Genomic DNA, 21366 nt, shown 5'->3' with positions numbered 1-21366 from the left:
ACCAACTGCGGTAGATTCCGGCTCGGTTACCCGTGTGGGTTCTGCAGGTAAACGTAAGCCTGTACCAAATGCGATTTGTGCCTCTCACAGTGGTGTCAGCGGCAGAAGAGACGCTGAAAGATTTGATCAGCCTGAAGCCAGAACTCACGTAATCGCTTTTGCTGTGTAGGACTAAGGCAGATAAAAATGACAGGACTCCAGCAAAGGTCTGAACTGTCCCCAAGTTCAAGGCTGCTTGGATCAGGGGCTGGAGTCTGCTGGGAAATCGAGGCTAAATTTTGCACTTTCCCCTTTATAGTGTTGACTATACAGGAAAAAAAGAAATATATGGAAAGAAGCAAAGTATATATGTATATATACTCCTGCAGCCTAAGAGCTGGTTTGAGTACTGCATACTTTTATGTAGAACTCAATAAAATGCATTTGCAAACATAATTACAGATGCAGCAATGTTCTCTAATAATGGATTATATAAAGCATGTTATGAAATGCATTCATATCAAGTTCTTGGCAAATTATACTACCTACTGTAACCAGGTGTTATAAAAACGATTATGGCTCTATAGGAATTACTGACACAATGTATGTACCCCTTAAATACAATACAGTTTCAGGTGGCTGTAAAACGTGCTGTAGAGGGTGGTGGAGTTGTTTCGAACACGCTGGAGCCGGCAGCACACGAGGGGAAGCCGTTCTTGGGGAAAGCACGGTGATAAATGGTGCTTCAGTGCGTATCGGCCGACCCTTGGCGCGAGGCCTGCAGGTTGATCCAGCTCCCCTTATGTGCCCAAGGCGTTTTGTCCTCTTTTGTAGTCCTTGTGTAAATTCCCATCAAAATACGTGGCACTTTGCTCGCCTAAATAATGAACGAAAAATAATTAAGACCCTAGTCCTGAATTAATATCGAGCATTTATGATGTTGCTTCAACTTGCTGGGTTCCCACACGAAGGCTTTATGCGAAGCCTTTTCAGCTGAGTGAAAATTTACTATTGAATTGGGCAATATCTGAATAAAGTCTTGGTTTAATTTTGTCAGGTTAGTTCTTTAGGGCAGAAGGGATGTTATTCTGAGTTATTAGGTTGTGTATTTTGCTGTGTCATGAGAAAAACAAATGGATTTCTTATTCTACTTCCTCATCGCTAAAAACAACCTCTAGTAAAAGATAAGCAGAACCAGTACAGATAAAAAGGAAGCCCCTTCCCTTTTCTCCCTGCAGTGAACCTTTACCCAAACTCTTTTTTTTTTTGCATGGTTCCTGTTGTTTTTCATATATTTCCTAGTTCTGCCTAGGACAGGGAGCACAGTCACAACCGCACGAGTTGCCATCATCTTGTTTCTTTGCTATTCAGAAAAATCTTCTCCAGCTCAGTTTTTATGACAACGGATGTTTGAGTAGTTGGAGAAAGCAAATAGCGCATGGACCACCAGCGAACTACGGTTTCAGCTTAAGCATTCAGCTGCAGAAACATATCCCCCAATATATCAGACAAAACCTTTCTGAGAATGAAATGCACCATATTGCATGCCCAAAGCCCAGCTCTCTGGATCAAGGGACGTGCCTGCAATTGAGCGAGATGCCTTTTCAAGCTGTTTTCCTGCATATTTTTCCTATGAAATCCAAGTAGATTGTGGTGTATAACCACTCTTATGCAGACATGAGGTTGGGATGCAGCTGGGACGTACGCGTAAACACAGAAACTTAGATTTATTTCCGTAAAATCAGCTACACCGATAACTTGCAAGTCCATCTTTCCTGCAAGGGCCTCAAAGCCCTTCACAAAGACTGTTGGAACGGTTCTTGCACACAGAACGTTCTTGCACTTGGGTAAACTTGCTCTTAGAGAGGTTAAGTGATTTACTCGAGGTTTCCCAGTAAATCAGAGGTAGAAGTGAAACAGGATCATGACTGCAAATGACATCCTTTAACCTTTGGAGGTGCTACCGTGTGCAAATAAAGGCCTGACCCTGCTAGCCTCGCTCATGTGAGCCCCGTCTCTGAAATGAATGGAATGACTGGCGTGAGAAAAGGGCTGCAGTATTGGCCTCTTTAGCCCTTTCTCTGTGAAGTGTTTATTTCCCAAGAGGTACCGTTTGGCTTCACCTCCTACCAAAGTGTCTTACAGCAACAACAACAACAACAGCAAGAGAAATCTCAATTTCGGTTTTTTCCCCTTTAGCGCATAAAAGCCAGGTTGCAAGGCGAGAGCTCTCTCTGGGTAGGCGCTAAGCCACTGGGACCTGAAGACACTCGGTGTTCCTTGGAAATGGACTCTTGACTTTCTCTTGCTTTTCTCCTTCACAGGGAAAGAAGAGATTTGGGGTCATAGTATGGACCTCCACGTTTCTCAGCTGGTAAAAACCGTAGTCCGTATTTTTTCTTTAGCAAATGTTTGGCTCTACCCCAACTTCAGCAATCCCACAGACGAATATGTAAGAAAGACTGCATTAAAAATATAATGTAAAAATATGTCTTTAATAAAAGGAAACGAGAATTCCAAAATTCTTTCTTCTTTCTCTGCAGGGGAAAAAAAAAAAAAGGTTTCTTGCTACAAGCCACTTTTTTTGCCTATTGAAGTCTCTGTGCTTCTTCTTGCACTTCTTTAGCAGGCTTGAAATGAATGAAGAGGTAGGAGATGAGAGAGTGACACAGGTAGTAAATTATGCAAGTTACATAAATGCCCGGCAATAGCGAGCAGATTTCAATGCTAATGCAGACGGCAGAGATTTCTACCGTTAAGGAAGGAAGGAAGGGGGGAACCTGCAGCATCTGAAGAGGAATGGGCTGACTGAGCTCCAGAGCCTGCTCCAGCCTGCAGAGAGGGGAGGCTGCCGCAGCCGGGGAAAGTGGAAGCGACTCCTGAAACCTGCAGCAGTGACAATTCCCTGAAACCCGAACCTTGGGGAGAAAGGGAAAAGAGATCATTAACTGCGAGCGAGGCGAGCTTGTGGAGGAGAGAAGAAAAAAGGGAAGAAGAGGGGGAAAAAAAAAAAACCAACACAAAACCTCTTTAACTCTGGAGTTTTTAAAAGTGCCCTTGTTTGTTTTCTTGGCAGAGGAGCGGAGCATTTGGCACCCATCCTTGGAAGGTGGCCCGGCTCTAAAAATGCTGGGGTTGGCCCTTTCCGTGCTGTTGCTAAGCCGATGGCCCAATAGCCGGCGGGGCCCTCCAAACCCCACCCCGTGCTCCGGCCGCATCCAGGCTCCAGCCCGCCTGTGTTAAAAGCCTCCCTTCTCCCACTTGCTAATAATAATAATTTAAAAAAAAAAAAAAAAAAAAAAAAAGGCCAAGAAGTGCCGAGTTTATGCAAGCAAACCCAAGAGCTCGGCAGAGGAGCTGGGGAGCACCAGCCCGGAGCCCCGCGGGGCTGGATGGGATGGATGGGATGGATGGGGCTCTGCGCTGGGCTCCCGTCTGACTCGTTCTGCTCTCCCTCCTCTGCTCCCACAGCCTCAAGGTATAGGGCAGAAACAAAGGGGTTTTTTTCTCTCTCCCCCCCCACCCCCCTTCCTTTTTTCTTTTTTAATAACTTTATCAACTCTGAACCCCAGGATGATTTGTGTGTTTCATACTCTCTCTGTGCTGTTACTCTCGGTTAGTATTTGGATCATTTCCATTTCTCAGTTAAAAACTCTTTTTTTTTTTTTCTTTTTTTTTTTTTCTTTCCCCCCAGTTGTTTGTGGTTTTGCATGAAAGGGCATTGTTAACTCTTTCACCGCCCGGTTGGAAAGGGCTGTCTTGGCTCAGCGTCTTACAGCAGGCGTTTCTGGAAGAGCAAAATAAAAGTGCTGGGTTTCAAAAACGCAGGCTGAAAAAAAAAAAAAAAAAAAAAAAAAGAAGAGTAGCAATGGAAAAGATTTACATTGAAACTGCTACTGTGGGATAACCCGAGCTAGAAAAGCAGAGCGCCTATTATTTATTTACAAGAGCCCTGACTGCTTCGGCACGGCAGTAGATGAGGCCTTTCCAAGCTGGTGCTCGAAAGCATCGCTTTGGTGGGGCAGAAGGGGACAGGTTTGGTAAAAGCCTGGGAGAAGACGACTGTCCTGGCTGCCCCACGGGGCCGGGGGAGCCGGGCCACCTCAAGCTGCCAGCCCTCCCCGGGTCAGTCTGTGCACAAAGCCTTGCTTTTGTGTGCAAAATGGGGAAATCTGCGCTTTTTTTGTTACCTAAGTAAAAAACAAGGAAAAAGGTGCGCTTTTCCACCGAGGCTGTGTTAAACGCGGTGTCACGCTTGCCCGTGGGTAAACGGGAGATCCTGGGCATACCGGGGATACGTGTAAAGCGTGGGAAGAGCTGGGGAAATTTTCACTGGAAGTTGTAAAAAGTGGAGGATCAGTTTTCCCTGTTGTCCGTAGAGATGAGAGACCGGGAAGTTGGCATCTGTCATTTAAAACCTTTTTTCCACACGCCCCCCCGCCTCTTCACCCACAGTTGCAGCAAGTGGGTACCGTCTCGCTGCCGTGGGGAGACGCAGCCGGGGGCGCGTGTGGACGCCCGCGCTGCTCGCAGGAGCCTTCCCTGATGAACTCCTCGGGCTTTGAGGGACCGCTACAAACAGGGAAGACGTAAATATTGGGCAGCAGCTAGGATAAGTTATCTTTTCCTTTTAAAAAATAACATGTGATGCCAGCAGGTTTTATTGTATTTATGGGTGTTTATTATTTCTTTCTGGAGATGAGAAAATAATCTTGTTGGAACCAATAGGAATGTAAATTTAACGTTTCATGCTACATGTGAATTAAATGACACAACATTTCTCGTGTAAGTTCTGAAAGCACATAAAAACCCCCCTTCCTATATTTGCACGTCCTGTGGTAATTAGCACATGAATATTTTCCATTTTTAGTCTCTGAAAAAATACTTTTACACCGGTTAAAACAAGCGCATATTTTTCCAGCATCCTCCCCGGTATGATTGCTGTTCTTAAATACTTGTCTGCACATTTGTATGTGTGTTTGTTGTGCCTGTTAGTTCAGTTTTGTAGAACAAATGGAGAAAACGAAAATATAGATTTTTAACCGCAACAAGATTCCCTGCAGACAGGATTTTTCGTACAGCTATAGAAACGCAGCAGCTCGTAGGAAGAGCACAGCATGTAATTCTACATACATCACAGCCCTTTTTTATTACTCTTACCGCACCAGCTGAATGGAGAATTACAAAAACTATATGTCCCTGATTCTGTAAAGATTTTAAAAAGAAGCTTAACTGTAGGCATACAGGTAACTTCAAAGGGAATTAAGTGAAAACAGAAGATGTGAGTAGTTCATGACAGATGGATGCATTAGGGAGAATGATCTACACAAAACTTGATCCAGAAGTTCTGGAATTACATTAATTGACCTTGGTGAGCTAAACAAAAGCTCATTGGAAATTATGTTCAGAATTTAAACCCAAGACTTTTACAGAATAAAAGCCAGTGTAACGGATATTCATATTATTGCCTATCCGCTGACTTTTCCATAGGCAAAGGGTGAAAACCCGGCACTGCGGAAGGGAGCGGGAGTATTGCCATTGATTTTACTGATGCCAGAATTTTGCCCCAAACACTGAGACTTCCTCTGGCTCTGAGTTTTTTTTTATTAACTTTGACATGGTTTTCTCCATCTATGCTGTCACATTGCATGGGGTGCAAAAGCATTTTAAAATTAACAACGGGCTTGAGCTGCAGAGCACGGCTCATTGATCAAACCTCTGGATCCACCTCGACAAAGTTTGATTAGATGTTTGATTCAAGCCTACCGTATAGACGCATCTCTTTGTACCTTGGCAATTTTGTTGGCACACCTGTTGTGGCCGGGTTGGGAAATTTTGTGCATGTAGCAAATCCTGGGCTAGTGGGGCGAACTAAGCATTGATTTTGTTTCACCGCGTCGGAGCAAGCTATGTCAACTACTGCACATCGCTTTGTGATCGTGCTGAAGCCGCTCCGACAAAAAGCCACCTCAGCAAGCTGTCATTTTAATGTTTTATCCGTTTTCTCTTTGTGTACGTTTGCTCCACATTTCAGTGAAGCCTCATCTCTCCTGCCCACTGCCATAGGCTACGAGTCTGCAGCAAAAGTCAGTCTCCAACACGGCACATATAAGGAAACAGGAAAATTCCACCCAAAACGTTCTGATCGCCGGCTTTCCTACTGAAATCCCCTCCCAGTCAGGAAGAGAAGAGGAGAAGCGAGACGGTGGTAGGTGACACCTGCACAGGGGCAATACTAGACCTCTTGCAGCCGAGAGCATTATCCTCCTTGTTTGCTGCAGGACACGGGACACCGTCCCCGTGCGGTGGCCGCAGTGGGAACCCCTACGTGCCTCGCTACCGCAGCCACCTGTGCAACGCCCGTGTCCATTTATCACTTCAAACTAAACTAAACTAAACAGCTATATTGTAATACTGCAAATTAGAGGCCTTCTATATCATAATTTTAAAGCACTTAAGCTTGTGTTATCTTTTAGCTCTTTATTCATCTAACTGGTAAAGACTTTGAAGACCTAATCTAGTTCCCATTAAGACAAAGAGGAGAATTTCATTCTCTGTGAAGTGTTATCCCTCGGGAAGCCAAAACCTTTGGTGTCTGCCTTAGACGTTTATATGTTACAAGCATTAACAACCCAACCCTATAGATTTTTCTCCATCAGTGGGGAAGTTTTATTCTTATCCCCACTTTACAGGATGAAATCTCTCATTCTCTGAAGTATGTGAGCATGTGCCAGTTTCAACAGAGCTGGTGGAATCTTTCCAGGATGGCCTAAGTTTGCCAAAAGTGCAATTCGAAGTGGAAAACTATTCGCAAATTCAGGTTGAATGCAATGAAGAGTTTTGTCAGAAAGAAAATCGGGGGAATTTCTTTCCTCAGGAAAGTTTAAATGTTTCATTTCAGTATTTTCAAAATAAACTCTATCATTTCGACCTTTCTTAAACCACTTCCTTTTCAAAGGTAACCTCTTTTTTGTTCATTATTATTTTGAAAGTAACACGATAAATAGAATATTAGACTTCTCAGGAAGAGAGCAAATTGTCACTGCTTTAAGTTTCATTTTGGCGTTTTAAAATGGAGGTTTTTTTCAGCTAGAACTGTTTGTTGTTTAAATTTCGGGTTAAAAACAATATGAAATCTTCCATTCTAGATCAATGAAATGGATCTGAGCCGATCCAAAATGAAAGTTTTGGGGTGACTTTATGTCTGTTCCACTAGAACATTGTGTTTGGGGCTCAACCTGAATCATTTTTTTCCAGTTTGCCGTTCAGCCACCAGATTGAAGGGAACACGTTCGTACAGCTCCGACTCCCAACAGCTTAACAGCCCTATTGTTTTCGGTTGACTCTGGTGAAACTACCTGCGCTGGGAGTCAGCCACATGGATTTGAGTCTCCCTGAACCGATGCCTAAACAAACCGTGGGGAGTCAGACGGGGTGACGGGCAGGGCCTGGGCATCCTGGCTGGTCCCTCTGGTGCTCTGAGTTCAAGACCCTTTCTTTCCTCCAGGTTTGCCGAGCTCTCTCCAACACACCGGGCTTGCGAAGGAAGGATGGAGGCTGGAAGGGGAATTATTTTCTTTGCAGCTGCTCGATGCCTATGACCCAAATTGGGGAAGCGTGTAAGGTGGGCAGCAAAGGAAAGAAATGCCTGGGCGACTTTGAAGCTGAGATCTGGACTAAAAATTTCAGTGGTTCTTATATTAGCCTGAAATGTGCTTCTCCCTCTTAGGAACATAACGTCCTTTAAATAAATACCCAGATAGCTTCCGTTGGTTACCAAGAGCTTTCCCCTCTTCTGTTAATAGCTCCTTCTAATAATGCAAAGTAAGTGATAAAATAAAAATGAGTTGGAATAATTCTGCAAAGATGACTTCTAGCCAATTAGTCTGTTAAGGGAACAGTGGGAACAACAAACATGTTAATTTAAACATATACCTCTAAATAGCGTAATTACCTTTTAAGTTTTAAACTGTACACAAGAAAAGAAAAAGATTCCAACCAGACAACAGAGAAGGAAACACGATCCAAAGGATGCTTACTACACACCGGAAGATTTTCCACCAAACTAAGTTTTATTAACTTCCCAATGCCATGCGATATGTATCTGTGGCTCCCTCGTGCTGCCTTAATTTGTTGCAGTGTGTGACGAGTTGTAGTCTGATCTAGCCTGACACGCCATGGTACGTGCAGTGAACGTATAGCATGATGCGAGAGTTGAAAACCAAAGACAAACAGCCCTAAAGAGAGAGTTAAAAGCACGATCCAGCAGGGGCCTGCACCCATCAGAGGGAGAGCATTTGAAACGGCACACTTTGCACTTGCAAGTAAATAAACACGGATTGCGTGCTATAGCTGGGAGTGAACAAGAGAATTCGACCCAGTGTTCCCACGGACAACTTCGTTTCTTTTCCTCCCTGTATACTAGTTAACGTGCTTTGTAACAGCATCTTTTTTATCAATTTGTAGGGAAACAGGGTGTCATGGACCCGTAAACCCCGCTGCAATGAGAAGGGTGGAATTGCTTGCTGCCTGCTGGAGAAAGAGAAGAACCCAGCTGCTGCTGCTGTAACACGATGCTCTGTGAGTGAAGATCTTCTGTTCCTTATTATGTTGGTAAAAGCACCGGTAATTCAGCTGGCTTCATTTCTGGCCAACTTTGGGTTCCCCTTCTAAAGACACAAAATATGTCTGGGCTATCACTGAAGGAGTTGCGTTGCCCAGGATTCCTCTGGCGAAGGGGATGCGCTGTTCCGCATCTGCGGGTTCAGGGAGAAGCTACTGCCCAGTTGTAGCAATGTTAGTTGCATTCAAATTTTTAAAAGCTCGACAGGAAACAGGTCATTTTTTGTCATTTAGTGAATGAAGGAATTGGTAATTATGACAATGAGGTCATGTTGAAGGGATCGTTATAAAAAAAAACCACAACAACAATACATCTGCTTTGCTCCTTTTGTCTCAGGTATCATCTGAGGTGTTTCTGGGGGTCCTGGGATCCAGAGTTTTGGGGCATTACACGCATCTGATTTTCACACTAGAAAACTAAAGCACACTAGCATAGCGCAAGACCTGTATTTGGGCCACAAAAGAGTATAAAAATCCAGGTAAACGTGGCAGTAATTTGTAATGACTTCTTCATCGCTTCATTTTATAAAGACTCTGCTGGTTTGACCCAGTGAAATCTGCCTTCATTTAGGTCCCTTTGGGCTCAGCATCGAGGGTCTAGCTAAGAGGCTGGAAATTTCAGTGGTTATTCAAGTTTATCTTAAAGTGTTCTTAAAGCTGTGTCTGTGGTGTTCAACTGCCTTGCTCTGAGTGACTGGGATGATGAACTGGGCGAGTGCTGCGTCTGGTTAGTGTTTCTCCAGAGTGTGCGGGACGATCACTCATCCGGAAAAAAACACTTTCCACTCTACGTGAGCATCAGTGGAAATGCTGAGCGTGTTCAGTGCTGTTCTCTTTTTATCATAGAAAAGCGACATTCTCTATGGACCTGCTCCAAAGCCTGATCGTGTCAATGAAAGGCCTCCTATTGACTTCAGTGTGACTTGGAGTGGTTCCTAAAATGGGGAACAAAGCAGCAGACTTCATAAATCTTCTGATGTGGTCCTTAAAGCAAGAATCCAGACCACATGGGGCAAAGGTTTGTGATTAGAAAGACAATTTGGCCTCTCTTTCTTCCTGAACTGAGCCATTCAGGTCTTACTGAAGATTCATTCTTCGAGAAAAATCATATGCCAGTCGGCATGGGGGATAGTCAGTCTGTTAAGTGCTGCATTATGCCTTTTACTTTTCATTATGGTGTGAGATTTGATTAAGGCAGTCGGTGACGCTGTGCTTAGGAACAGAAGAAAAAAAAAAAAAAAAGCCGAAAAAAAGCCAGTGGAGCCACAGGGCTAAAACATGTTGCTGAGAAGTGAAATGATTGAAGGTGTGGAGGGGAGAGGAATTCTCGCAGCAGGGTTGGCACCGAAGTGGTATTGAGAGGCTTCAAACTGCCGTGAAGCGTGTGCTGGTACTTTCATCCTACACCTTTACCATGATGCGGCCCCTGTTTGTGTAGGAGAGCGTCCCGGCGTGAGAGCAGAGGTGCACACGGATGCCCACGCTCCGAAACAGGGGGCAATGCTCAGCAGCAGCTGCTGCTCGCTGCAGTCCATTGCCTGGTTACGGCTACTTCCTTAGACCTTTCCGAGGGAGGTTTTTAAAGGTATTTGGGAAATTAGCAGGAGTCGAACCTCTCTGTCCCTTTGTGCCGTTGACAGAAAACCGCTTTTATTTCCTTTCCTAGCGGGTATGACCTTTCCTTCTCTCCCTTTAGACCTCCTGCGTGTCCTCCAGAACTTAGTGCTGGCCCTGACTATGTTAAAACACATCGGGAAGGGAAAGCCTGCTCGCCGCACAACTTTCTGTCACGACTCTTTCAGCATTTGACTCACAAGGGTAATTTGGCTTTATCGCTCCCTAAGTGCGCTGTAGATGCCTGATTTGCAAGGCACATAATGCGAAACATCATGTTATCGCGTGGAACCTCTTTTCCACACTGCTCTATATATGTCATTCAACCTTTTAATTTGATTAGGAGTTTAATTTGCATGGGACCGTGTTTATTCTTTTACTGGAATGTATATATACTATTAAATGTATGATGTAAGTTAATCCGAAGCTAAAGAGGCCAATAAAAGCTGGTTCCTGAAGGAGGAAGAAAAAAGAGCACAGCTCAATGGAAGAAAAGCTTGGTAGGAGTCCAGAGTCCTGACTCATTGTTAGCCTCAAGAGCGTCCTGACTAGCATCAACGTGTTCTGGAAGCAATGTGATTTTCCTACCGTATTAATGAAAAAAAAAAAACAAAAAACCCAACATAAAAATGTAATGCTAAAACAATAGGACATACCAGAAAATTTCCACTGAGGAATGGGACTCTCTAATAAGCTCGTGTCAGAATGATTTCCATCCTGGTCGCGTAATCTGGGCGTCTGGCAAAGTGGCACGGCTCTGTACCCACCGTGGAAAAGTGAGCAGCTCTTGTAGGTGCTTAGACGCTTTCTTCGATACACGTGCTTCAGAAAGCTGGGAAACAGAATTTGAAATATATTTCTATTCATGGGAGCCACCCAGTCAAGAGGGAGCACTAGGAATGTACTGTAGAGCTGCAGAGAAGCATTAAGCCCTCATGGAAATCTGAAAAATGCCTCAATGGTTTTCTACCCGTGTCTCTCCATAACTATAATCTCAAAAATGTATATGTAGTTTGGAAGTGACCATGTCCTGGAAGCTTGGCTAGTGTGAGCTCACAGTTATCTCTTACTTGATCCTGTGAAATAAATTATATGCAGCAAATCCCAACTGCAGATAAATTCTTCTCCATCTGTTTTCGTATAAGAGAAAAAAAAAAAATAGAATTACTTTCATGCAACAATTGCACAAGCAAGTCATAAGCTTAAAGACGGAGAAGAAAGTTAGAATGCTTTCTGGTTTAATGCCAAAGATTTTTAAGATAAAAATTCTCTGAAAGTGACTGCAATGAACCAATGATTGTTGAGCTTAAACAAACCTCGAGTTAAGTTAAACTCAATTTCACTTAAATATTTCGTAGGAGAAAAGAAAACAGAAATGCAGGAAAACAAAATCTTTATGTCTTAATTGTCATCTTTTTCCCACAGTGTCTCCTAAGCTGAAATGAGGTCATTCGGATTTTAGTAAGAAGTCCAAGCACCGTGCAAAATATATTTCAAGGCAGAACTAGAGTTCATGTCTCAAAAACAAAAGGTTTAACAAAAATATAAAACCGCATGAGAGGGAAAGCGCTTAATGCCTAGGGAAGTATAGTTTTACCTGTCAGGAACAAAAAAGTTGGTCTGCATCCATTGCGTAGACACAAACTAATCTCAGCAAGGGCTGCACGCGAACAAACAGATAAAGCCTGGTCAAACGCAGGCTAAACTTCGCAGAAAAGTTCCTAAATCAGGGGTTTTCTTTCTTTCTGAGGAAAATTTTGCTACATTTAAAAATAAAACAGGTACAGTCTTGTGTGAATCTGTAATGTTTGTAGTAAAAGTGACAGAACGTGCTTATACAGTTATAATTATAGTTTGCAGGTCACTTAGATGTCTTGCACGGACAGTCCATGAAGAGAAGATGACCAGGCACTATGAATAATAGCCTGAATAAATAGGGAAGTTACAGAAGTAATGCCAACGAAAAATAAACGTTCTTGTTGGGAAATGGAGAGTGACAGTAAGAATTAAAAGTGGTCCAGCGTTTCGGGTATACAAGTGAGCGAACATGCACTGCAAACATTGTATACGAGTATCTGAGGAATCTGGAAGGGGTCTAAAAAAATATTAATTAAGGGCTTGATGGTTACATCTGCCCCTCTTTAATCACAGCACGTTTATTTAGGACTTGGTAGGCAGTGAAGATTTTTTTTCTGCTGTCATATTTGTTGTGTTTTCCGGTCTCTGTTAAACGTCTATCAGAAGTGCTCTAACCCCACTCAAAATCCCAAACCCAAAAATGCATAAAGGAAGAAAATCCAAACATCACATGTAACCACGAGCAGTTAGTCCGTCCATCCACACAAAAGCGATCAAGCCACATCCTTCGCTTTCCTCTCTGGAGACTCACGTACATCTAATAATAACCCACCACAAGCCCTTTAAGGAAGGGGAAGAGAGGAGGAGCTGTGAGTTTTGACCCCATTCTAGACAACAAATTGCCTCCAGGTATTTTGGTGTGAGTGCATCAGCCAGTGACACCCAGATGTAAAAGTTCTCATGAAGAATCTGAATTACACCCAGAGATGAGCTGGAGCATTAAGCGCTGCATGCGACATGTATGAGCAACCCCGAAGGCTCTAGCAGCCCCACTCTGCAGCCTCTGAAGTTTTCCTGCTGTCCTACAAGTGCATCTTCTGAATGGTTTCACGCTCAAGCCGGTATTGGGAAAGCCATGGAAAATATCAGATGAGGCTTTTTTCTGATAAGGCAGGTGAGACATCTCCAGCCGTTTGTGGCTTGTGGTCTCCACTGTGCTGGATGGACACTGCTGTCCTCCCCATCGGCGAGGGATGCTACAAGCACCCATTTCATTTACCTGCAGCCCCAGCCGGAGCGAGCAATCATAACTGTGTTTCTGCAGGAAAACAGGTGACAGTTTTGGAGAAAGCACTTGGCTTCCTGTTGACAATCTTGCATCAAGGGCACGGACAAAATTTTCCCAGCGTTAATTGGTGTGGTGGCCACAGAGTGAGGAGCTGGGCAGTTTGGGGACTTCGTCGAGCAAGAGGTGAATAATCCCAACAAGCTGACCAGGACTACTCATATGCGTGAAGTTAAATATATGCTTGCTTGCAGGATGAGGGGCTTTGTGTATTTATACCTGGTGTCCTTGACAATCCAACTTTCATGTGTAAGTACTTTATTAATGTGGTTTGTGTCTGTGTATGCTCCTCTGTGGGTGAATGTGTTATGAATCTACTTGAAATTGCCTTATGCAAATGTGTTGGTTTCAGTTTGTAAGAAAGTTGTTGTACTGCTGGGCATTTCTTCTTCTGTTCATTTTCTTTTGTCAGAGGCTGACGGTACACACTGGCTGCAGTTTTCATGTGATCATTCTCGAAATTGCTTCATGCTTGGAGAAACGTGTAGGTGTTCTTTCTGTCTAATTTCTTTAAATAGCAAGTGAAAACAGTACTACGAGAAGAAAAAAACACGCCACAAGATTCTGTTCCTTTTCTGCCGTTTCAGTCTTTCATTCATCTAATGAGCTTATTTTTACTCCCTATCTTTCAGCCCCCACTCTATATTAACAAGTTCTTCCTTGATTTCATTGATTCTCCTTGCCCACGGTGGCCTTTTTTAATAATTTATTCAATATGTTTATTCTTCTGAAAGTACAAGCCGCCAAGAGGGGTTGTGGAATTGTCATCATTGGCTCAACTAGACGCCCATCTATTAGGGATTATTTAAGGATAAGGAAAGCAATCCTTCTGTGATTCAAGGGGAGGAGGGGATGGATTAAATGACCTGGTAGAACAGTCCCCTCTAATTCAAATTATTCTGGGTGGGTTGTTTGTTGGTTTTTTTTTTGTTCTAAATTCTTTTTGATCTCAATTTCCTAATTTTTTTTTTTTAGATAATGTTCTCTTGTGTTCGCGTTCTTTGAAAGTATGGAGAATTTGCATGAACCAATTTTTATTAGTTCCCTTGAGAACGCTAAAAACTTCAATTAGGTCACAGTGAAGTCTCTTTTCCAGGGTGAAATTCCTTAATCTTCCTTAATAACTTAAATCTTTGAGAAGTGATGTTGTTCTGCAGTGCAGTTTTCCTCAAAAGTAATTATATGCCAGCTGAGTTGCTACATAACAGTCAGGGCTGTGTTGTGCTCTGAGTATAATCAGTCCTTGGGTTTTGTGGAGCCTATTAGCCCTGATGGGCTGGCAACACGACTGTCAGCACGGAGGGGCAGGCTGGGAGATAGGAATTTCCAGTTTCCAAGAAGCCGGCGTTTTCTATTTGCACAGGAACCTCTCGCAGCGGAAACTGATATTCTGGCCGTATTTCTCAGTAGATCTGCTCGATTGTAATTTTAGGATTATTTTAACAGCAGCGGGCGAGGAAATCCGTGAGGCAAATAGGAATTCACAGGCTGAGGAATGATGCAAGCTCTGCCTTTCGCTTCGTGCATGTATTATATCATCTTTGCCCCGTGTTTGCTGTATTTTCCAGTAGAATGCATCAAGCTGGTTAATACTGTAAGTAATCAAAAGCTGAAATACCGCTATCGAACCGGTGCCGTAGGAAGCCAGCATCTCTCAAGCCTGGCAGAGGTTCCCCTTTGTGGCCGCCCTTCTGCTGTTTCTTCCTTCACTGATGTCAGCTTCAGGGTCGTTGTATAACCTCTCCGAAACCCTTCTGCTTTCTGGAATTAAGGGACAAGAGCCATCCAAATCCTCTTAAGAAGCTTTGAAAGTATTGCTCGCTTTGCGGTGCACAGCGGCGAGCGCAGTGTTAGTGCATCTCCAGGAGCAGGAGCAGCTCTGCGCGATTTCGTTTGCCTCTCTTTCCTGACAGTGAACTCAACGCGCTCCCGTGTCAGCCTCCAAAAGGGGTGAAAAGAGACACATTAGGCTAAAACATAAAAATAAATTTAATGCAAAAGCTGGTTGTTCCTTGAAGAGCTTTGATGTAACGTCAAGAGCAGTTTTATCTCACCTGAAAGTACCTGGTGAAGATTATGGTGGACTTCATGGCCTGTGTAGATTAAAAGTTTCCTACCAGCTCTGTTGTAAAGATTGGGATAATCTGTTTGGAAATCCACCAAAAAAAAATGAGGATTGAAGAGGGCAGGAAGAGAGGTGAGCTGCAGGCATCAGTAAGTGATCTGGTTTTCCCTTGCTGGTCTCATGCACACTCTAGTCCTCTCTCTCTGGTCTACACGGTCGTAAAAAATATGGGTCTGAGGCAAAATCTCTCGGCCCAGACACTCCCCAACCTGCAAGACTGCCATTAAATAGTTTCTCTTGTTTTTAATCCTCTTGTTTTACGAGTTTGTTTCCTCCCTGGGTGTCTTCAAAATGTGAACCCATTTTATGGACGATGAGATGCAGATGTTTTGCAAGTAATAGTGTAGACATCCCGCTCAAACCATAAGGGTCTATAACATCTTTCCCTCTCAGCTTGGTTGCTACTCTTCATGGGCACAAGGCGATTCACGCTGAAGTTACCGTGTTGATCAGCCTTGTCCTCATTCCGCACAGAGTAGATAAGGGTGGGTTTGTTTGGAAAGAAGTGAGAAGTTTGGTTACTTTCCTTAACCACTTCTAATTGAAGAGAAAATCAAGCGGGTTTCATAAAGAAGCAAAAACCCGCTTCCTGCAGCCACCCTTTCGCTGTCGCAGGTTCTTCCCCTGCTCTGCTTTCTCCTGGAGCATTGTCTCTGCTGATAGTGGCACTTCTATAACTCAGTTTTCCATTAAGTCATGAGGAGGAGCCCCGCTGTTCCAGATTTGCTTTTTTTTCTCAAGTCATGATTCTTTAATCGGTCTGTAATAATTACGGCGACGTTTTCCCTCGTCCCTTTAGGCATTATTTGGAGAGCAGGCACCGACATGGTGCTGGCATTATGGATCTGTGTGATTTTGGCAAGAAAAAAACCCTTCAAATATTTCTCCTCGCCGTTGGCTTTATTTCCTGCACATCTCCATATGCCTTGTTTCTGGTTTGTAATCTGAGGTCGCATTTCTTCACACACATTCGGTTACAACAGCCTGGATGTGGCCAAATCAGAAAGCTTCCTGCCACCCCCAGCAGGGGGGATAGAAAACTAAGGATAGAAACCTAGTTTTCTGTCCCCCTTGGTCCTCCAAGGAGGAAAAGATATTGAGGGAGAAGATGGGACCAGACGTGTGTCAAAAGCACCATTTCCACAGCCTAGCAACCTCCAGCGACGCTGGACTGGGACTCTTCAGGGGGACAAAGCCATCTCCTGCACCAGCCTGTCCAAGTGTGGCCGGGGTCACCCTCCGATGAAGCACACATGGGTTGGGTTTTGGGGATCAAATTCGGAGCTGATGCAAGGAATGGCTGCAGGACAGCGTCCTCAGACTTCGTTTTGTATCATATCAGGTTTCAAGTGTTATATAGTGTTGCCATGCCAGGATATTTTTAGTGTCTTAGAGACTGGAAACAAAAAAATATTTTGTCTCTTGGCTGGAGGATTTGCCCATATTTGTTCCAGTCTAATTTAACTCTAGTTGAATTCAGTGCATCCAGTTTCTAGGCTCGGCTTAACTTCGGGACATACACATATTCTGCTATATCTGTTTACTTCAAATATTGTGCTTCAGCAAAACAGTCACTGCTTGTGATAACTGAATAACTGCTTTCTTACAACACCCACCGAAAGGCACTGCAAGAAAAAGAGGTCAGATTCACAGGGATTTTTTTTTTTTATTTATTTTTTAACCTGGCAAAAACGCGAGTTTACATTACAATCTCTGTTAAAGTCAACGTTAACAAAGTTCGAAGCAGGAACAGAAGTCCGATAGCACTCAAATTAATATTATCAGGAAACGCGAGCCACTTAAGAGGCCCGTTGTGCAGCAACGTATCAAAGCCCTTAGCTGGAGTCGTAAGGGTCAAGTTTCTGGCACTATTAGTCATGTTATTTATATATATATGGACACATATTTATGTGGATGTATTGCACGTGCGCGCACACACGCGTGCACCCTGGCCATTACTCAGCCCTAACAATGCACAGAGTCCTGCTGCAGAGAAAGTCGACGGGAAACCGTGCCCGAAAACATCATGAGGTTCTCTGCAGGCGAAGGGGAAGGAGGGCGCTGGGGAAGCAGGAGCACGGTGTCACCGCTCACGAGGCTTGTGCTAGTTACAAGTTTTTGCTGTTTGGTTGTTGAAAGGGAAATAAAATGGGAGGAGGAAGGGGCAGCGTGGGAAGAAAGGATCTTTGAGTTTCAAGGCTATGATCCTTGCATGGAGCTCTTTCAGCGGAGAAGATGGAGACTCCTAAAATTAATAGCATTTTCATACAAATAATACGATCCTCCTTTGGCAGGAATAAATGTCCACTGTTTTAGCAAGGAAGGCAAAAACATATATAAATCTCTTTTCTTTCAGATAGCCAAAATGCCATCACTGGGGATTGCCTGCCCTCACTCTCCTGAAGTGAGACCACGTCCACGCCACCGCCTCCACGCACGAGGAACGAGATTTCAGACATATCTGGTGATGAGCTACTAAGATACTCTGGATGCTTCAGTCTCGCAGAAACTAAGTGCAATGGGTAATGTGGAGACAGTGAAACGAAATTACCTTGGGTGCAGGTTTTTTTTTCTCCCTGTTTTTTAAGTGGTTGAAAGTTACTCTTTTTTGTCTTTCCCTTGATACCTAGCAGGCGGCACACAGAATGAAAAGTGATGAGCTCACGGGTCTTGCAGGAGGTGGGTTTGACTCACCGTAGTCAATACAAGCTTTGATTTGGAGCAGGAGGAGGTCTACAAATACAAGGGGTGTCAGCTGGCCCCTAATGAAGACCTGATTGAGATCGGCTGTGGTTTTGTGTGTGACTCCTGGCGTGCCTGTGCTCAGAAAGGGCTGCTCTGTTGCTGTCCTTTATCAAACCTGTTATCAGCGGGTTTCGATACCTCCTGATCTGATACTGAATGATGGTGGCTGGGCTGGGGAACAACGTGGTGCAGCTTGTTTATAGTAATCTTTGGAGGAAAAAAAAAAGATGGCTCTTCATTATATCAGCATTCCTGATTATGTGTTACATACTGGAGCAATTTAATCAAAACCATTAACAACCTACATCTTATAACGCTTTATAAAGCCAGCCTGTATCACGAGTCTTATTTTGCAATATTTATGCTTAAAAGTTTATGGGATGCAAGTTGATGTCCTGAACCTTGCTGAATGGATGTTTGCGGTGGACGATCACATCAGCGTGTGTGCTCCTGCCGAGCACCAGCGTGTCAGTGCCTCCCAGCAAACAATGCGCACGCTGAACTCCGAGTGACCCAGTTGTCTTTGCTAATCGCTTGCTGATTACTAGCTAATCAGTGCCTTGTTTAGAGCAACTAAGCCAAAACCGCTTTCTGCTATGCTGTGCTGCACTTGGATGGTGGGGGATGCATTTTTTTGGTCATCGTCACCACTGTGCTGTGATTGCAGTAGAGGTGGACGACGAAATGCAGCCTTGTCCCGTGCAGGACCCCGCAGCTGGAGGGGGCTGAGGAGCATTACCTGGGTCCAGACTTCCCTGGTCCTTTGCTCTGTAGCCTCATGCAATGAAGAAAGCAGCTTGTAACCATTTGTGAGTGAGTGTGCTGGCGTTAGCGTCCTCTCACAGCTGTATAGGAAGCGAGGGTGGGGAGAAAAGTGCCTTCTGGGGCCGGTATGAGAAATTTTATCCTCTAACTGCCACCAGCGCAGTGGGCCCCACCAAAGGTGGTGGTGGGCTTGGTTCACCCTTATGATGGAGTTGAATCCAGCATAGGGGGCCAAGGGGGAAGGAGAGGCGAGGGGGAAGGAAACCACACCTGTATTTCTGCAAATAAGTCACTTAGTAGCTGTTTGAAAGAAAGAACACCGTTTAAACGTGAACTTAATCTTTTGTTAGCGGATTTTTGTGCAGGCAAGAGGTGGGAGGTATAAACCGCCCTGTGATAGCTGCTCCAATAAGAGGGTCCCTTTTGGCATCACGCTGCACACAAAATGTGCCTCTAAAAAGCTAACGTTATCCTTGTCCTTGGCCAGAAGAGTGCAGACAATGGTTTGGCCTTTTTGCCAGCATGTTTATTAAATGGTTAATCAGCTATACAGGGTTAAATTTCACCCCGGGGATTTTTCGTATGGACTTTCTGGTCAAACTTATCTTGCTGTCAAACAAGTACCTGTAGTTTTATGTGTGTTTTATGACTTTTCTGATGATGAGGGGCGCACTCATGACATGAGCTACCCCGCAGAGCCTTGGTCATCTAAAAAGCACTACAGTGACAGCAAGAGCCAATGAATTAGCGCAAACCTAGTAGTTTCTTCCTTTGAAATCTCAAAATTCCTTTTCGCTGTAGATACTTTATGATCTAATGGGTATTTTGTAATGAGCGTGAAGTGAGTTTTTCATTTTGGGGTGTGGTGGTTTTTTTTTTTTGTATTTTCCCTTCACTTGTTAATTTGCGAACGCAGCCACAAGGATAATCTGCACTGAAAAGCAGAATGTTTTGTCCTGCGATACCCCAGGCTAGCTAATCTGTGTCATACATACATTAGCTTTTAACTTCTTTAAGTCTAGTTGGAAAGTCTTCTGATCACAGGTGAAAATGAGTTTAAGGTATCACTTTATTAAAAACGCTGGACCTTCTGATCTTACTGGCAGTTTCTGTTCGTTTGAGGTGCCAGACAGGAATAGCAAGATAAGAAATGAGGCTTATTAGCAGAGTTATTCTGCATGAATAAAGGTATCAGCTTTCAGTTATTCTCCCTCACAAGTAAGCAAGAAGGTGAGATGGTTTTTCTGGGGGTGTATCAGAGTAAAAAGCCTGTGCCTGATGCTTTGAAATACAATTAACTGGGTGAAAACACCACTGTCCCTCTATTATCTTAAGATCTATAAACTGTGGATTTCCGTGGACCACAGGGAGTGAAAAACGGGGTTGACCCCAAAAATCTGCGGGCTTCCAGACTGGCTGACCTTCTGATGGGGTTGTCAGCTATGAACTTGGATACACGTCCATTCACACGCATCATAAACAGAGAAAATAGCTAAAAAATAGCAGGGCTGAGCTTTGTTCAAGAAACTTGCTATTAGAAATATTCCAGGACTTCACAATAAAAGACGAAACGTATTGAAATTTATGGGGTTTAAAATTTCCTCACAAAGTTGAAAGTAGGCTTATGTTTGCTTTTTTGCCTGACCCTACTCACCTTTGCCAGTGAGAAGAAGCCAATTTATAAAGGAAATTGGCTTTTCCTACAGGCAGATTTGAAATTTCGTGCATGATGTTAGAATTTCCTAGCATTCCTGCGTGCCAAGAAGAACTCTTTCCACTAATTTTCCCAGAAAAACACGACGTTCAAGGTACATAGTCTTCAAAATGTTGAGATAATTCGGCTACAAATATTTGCAACATTCAGTCCTAGTTGTTAAAGTAAACACTGCTCAGGGAACAGATGCCTTTACTTGGGAATAGGAAGAATATCTAAGTCCCTCACTTTTCTCTCTGACCATGCTCTGACATCCCAAATAAATCACTGCATCTCTATTTCCCCATTGCCTTTCTTAAGGTTGTTTTTGGGTTGGTTTTTTTTGTGATGTCTTGCATATTATAGGGCCAAATGCCACTATATTTTATATTTATTTTCATGCTATTCAAGAAATATCCAGCAGTTATAATGGATGGAAAAATTGACTGGAAGGGCAATGCATGATGCTTGTTTGCTAAACTTTTGTCAGGTTTTCATTTTGCTCCTTGTCCTTTCCAGGAGGCTTAATGGACTATTTGCAGTTTGCTTTTAATCCTTTCTTATTAGTAGAGGAACCTCCTTCCTCCTTTGGTGTTAGAAACACTTTTTCTCCTTTGTCCTGGGAATTCATCTCTTCGTTTCATCTTAAATCTCTTGCAATGTGGAGCAGATTGTTTGATAGCGCAGGGTGACACACGTGCTTTTTTAAACAACTGTTGTCTTTATTCTTCTGGCAGCAAATGCCACTGCTGTCAAACAAAGTAAAATTGACTCCCAAAGGAAAGCTTAAAGAGTCAGATATACTATTGCAAATTCTGGCATAGACTGTTCGGGAACCTTTTTCTTCTCGTTTGGCAGGACATGTGCTCAGTCCCAACACACTGCTCAGAAGCTGTTACA

General features: G+C 43.6%; 1 long non-coding RNA gene across 2 annotated transcripts in view; it reads left to right on the top strand.

Moving 5' to 3' along the window:
• The window catches only part of LOC128909208 (uncharacterized), a 97337-nt gene that overhangs the window by 49885 nt on the left and 26086 nt on the right, over window positions 1-21366 (top strand). The window contains exons 7-10 of one of the 2 annotated variants that reach the window (XR_008466278.1): window positions 6014-6187; window positions 7487-7603; window positions 8446-8559; window positions 17620-17785. This is a non-coding gene — a long non-coding RNA (uncharacterized LOC128909208). Of the gene's footprint in view, window positions 1-6013; window positions 6188-7486; window positions 7604-8445; window positions 8560-9447; window positions 9857-17619; window positions 17786-21366 lie in introns of those variants that run through there. The other variant, XR_008466279.1, reaches the window with a different exon arrangement.

Source organism: Rissa tridactyla, chromosome 4 (assembly GCF_028500815.1).
Source record: "Rissa tridactyla isolate bRisTri1 chromosome 4, bRisTri1.patW.cur.20221130, whole genome shotgun sequence".
NCBI lineage: Eukaryota > Metazoa > Chordata > Aves > Charadriiformes > Laridae > Rissa > Rissa tridactyla.
Note: the sequence above shows the minus strand (reverse complement) of the source record. Positions and strands in the feature narration are given on the sequence as shown.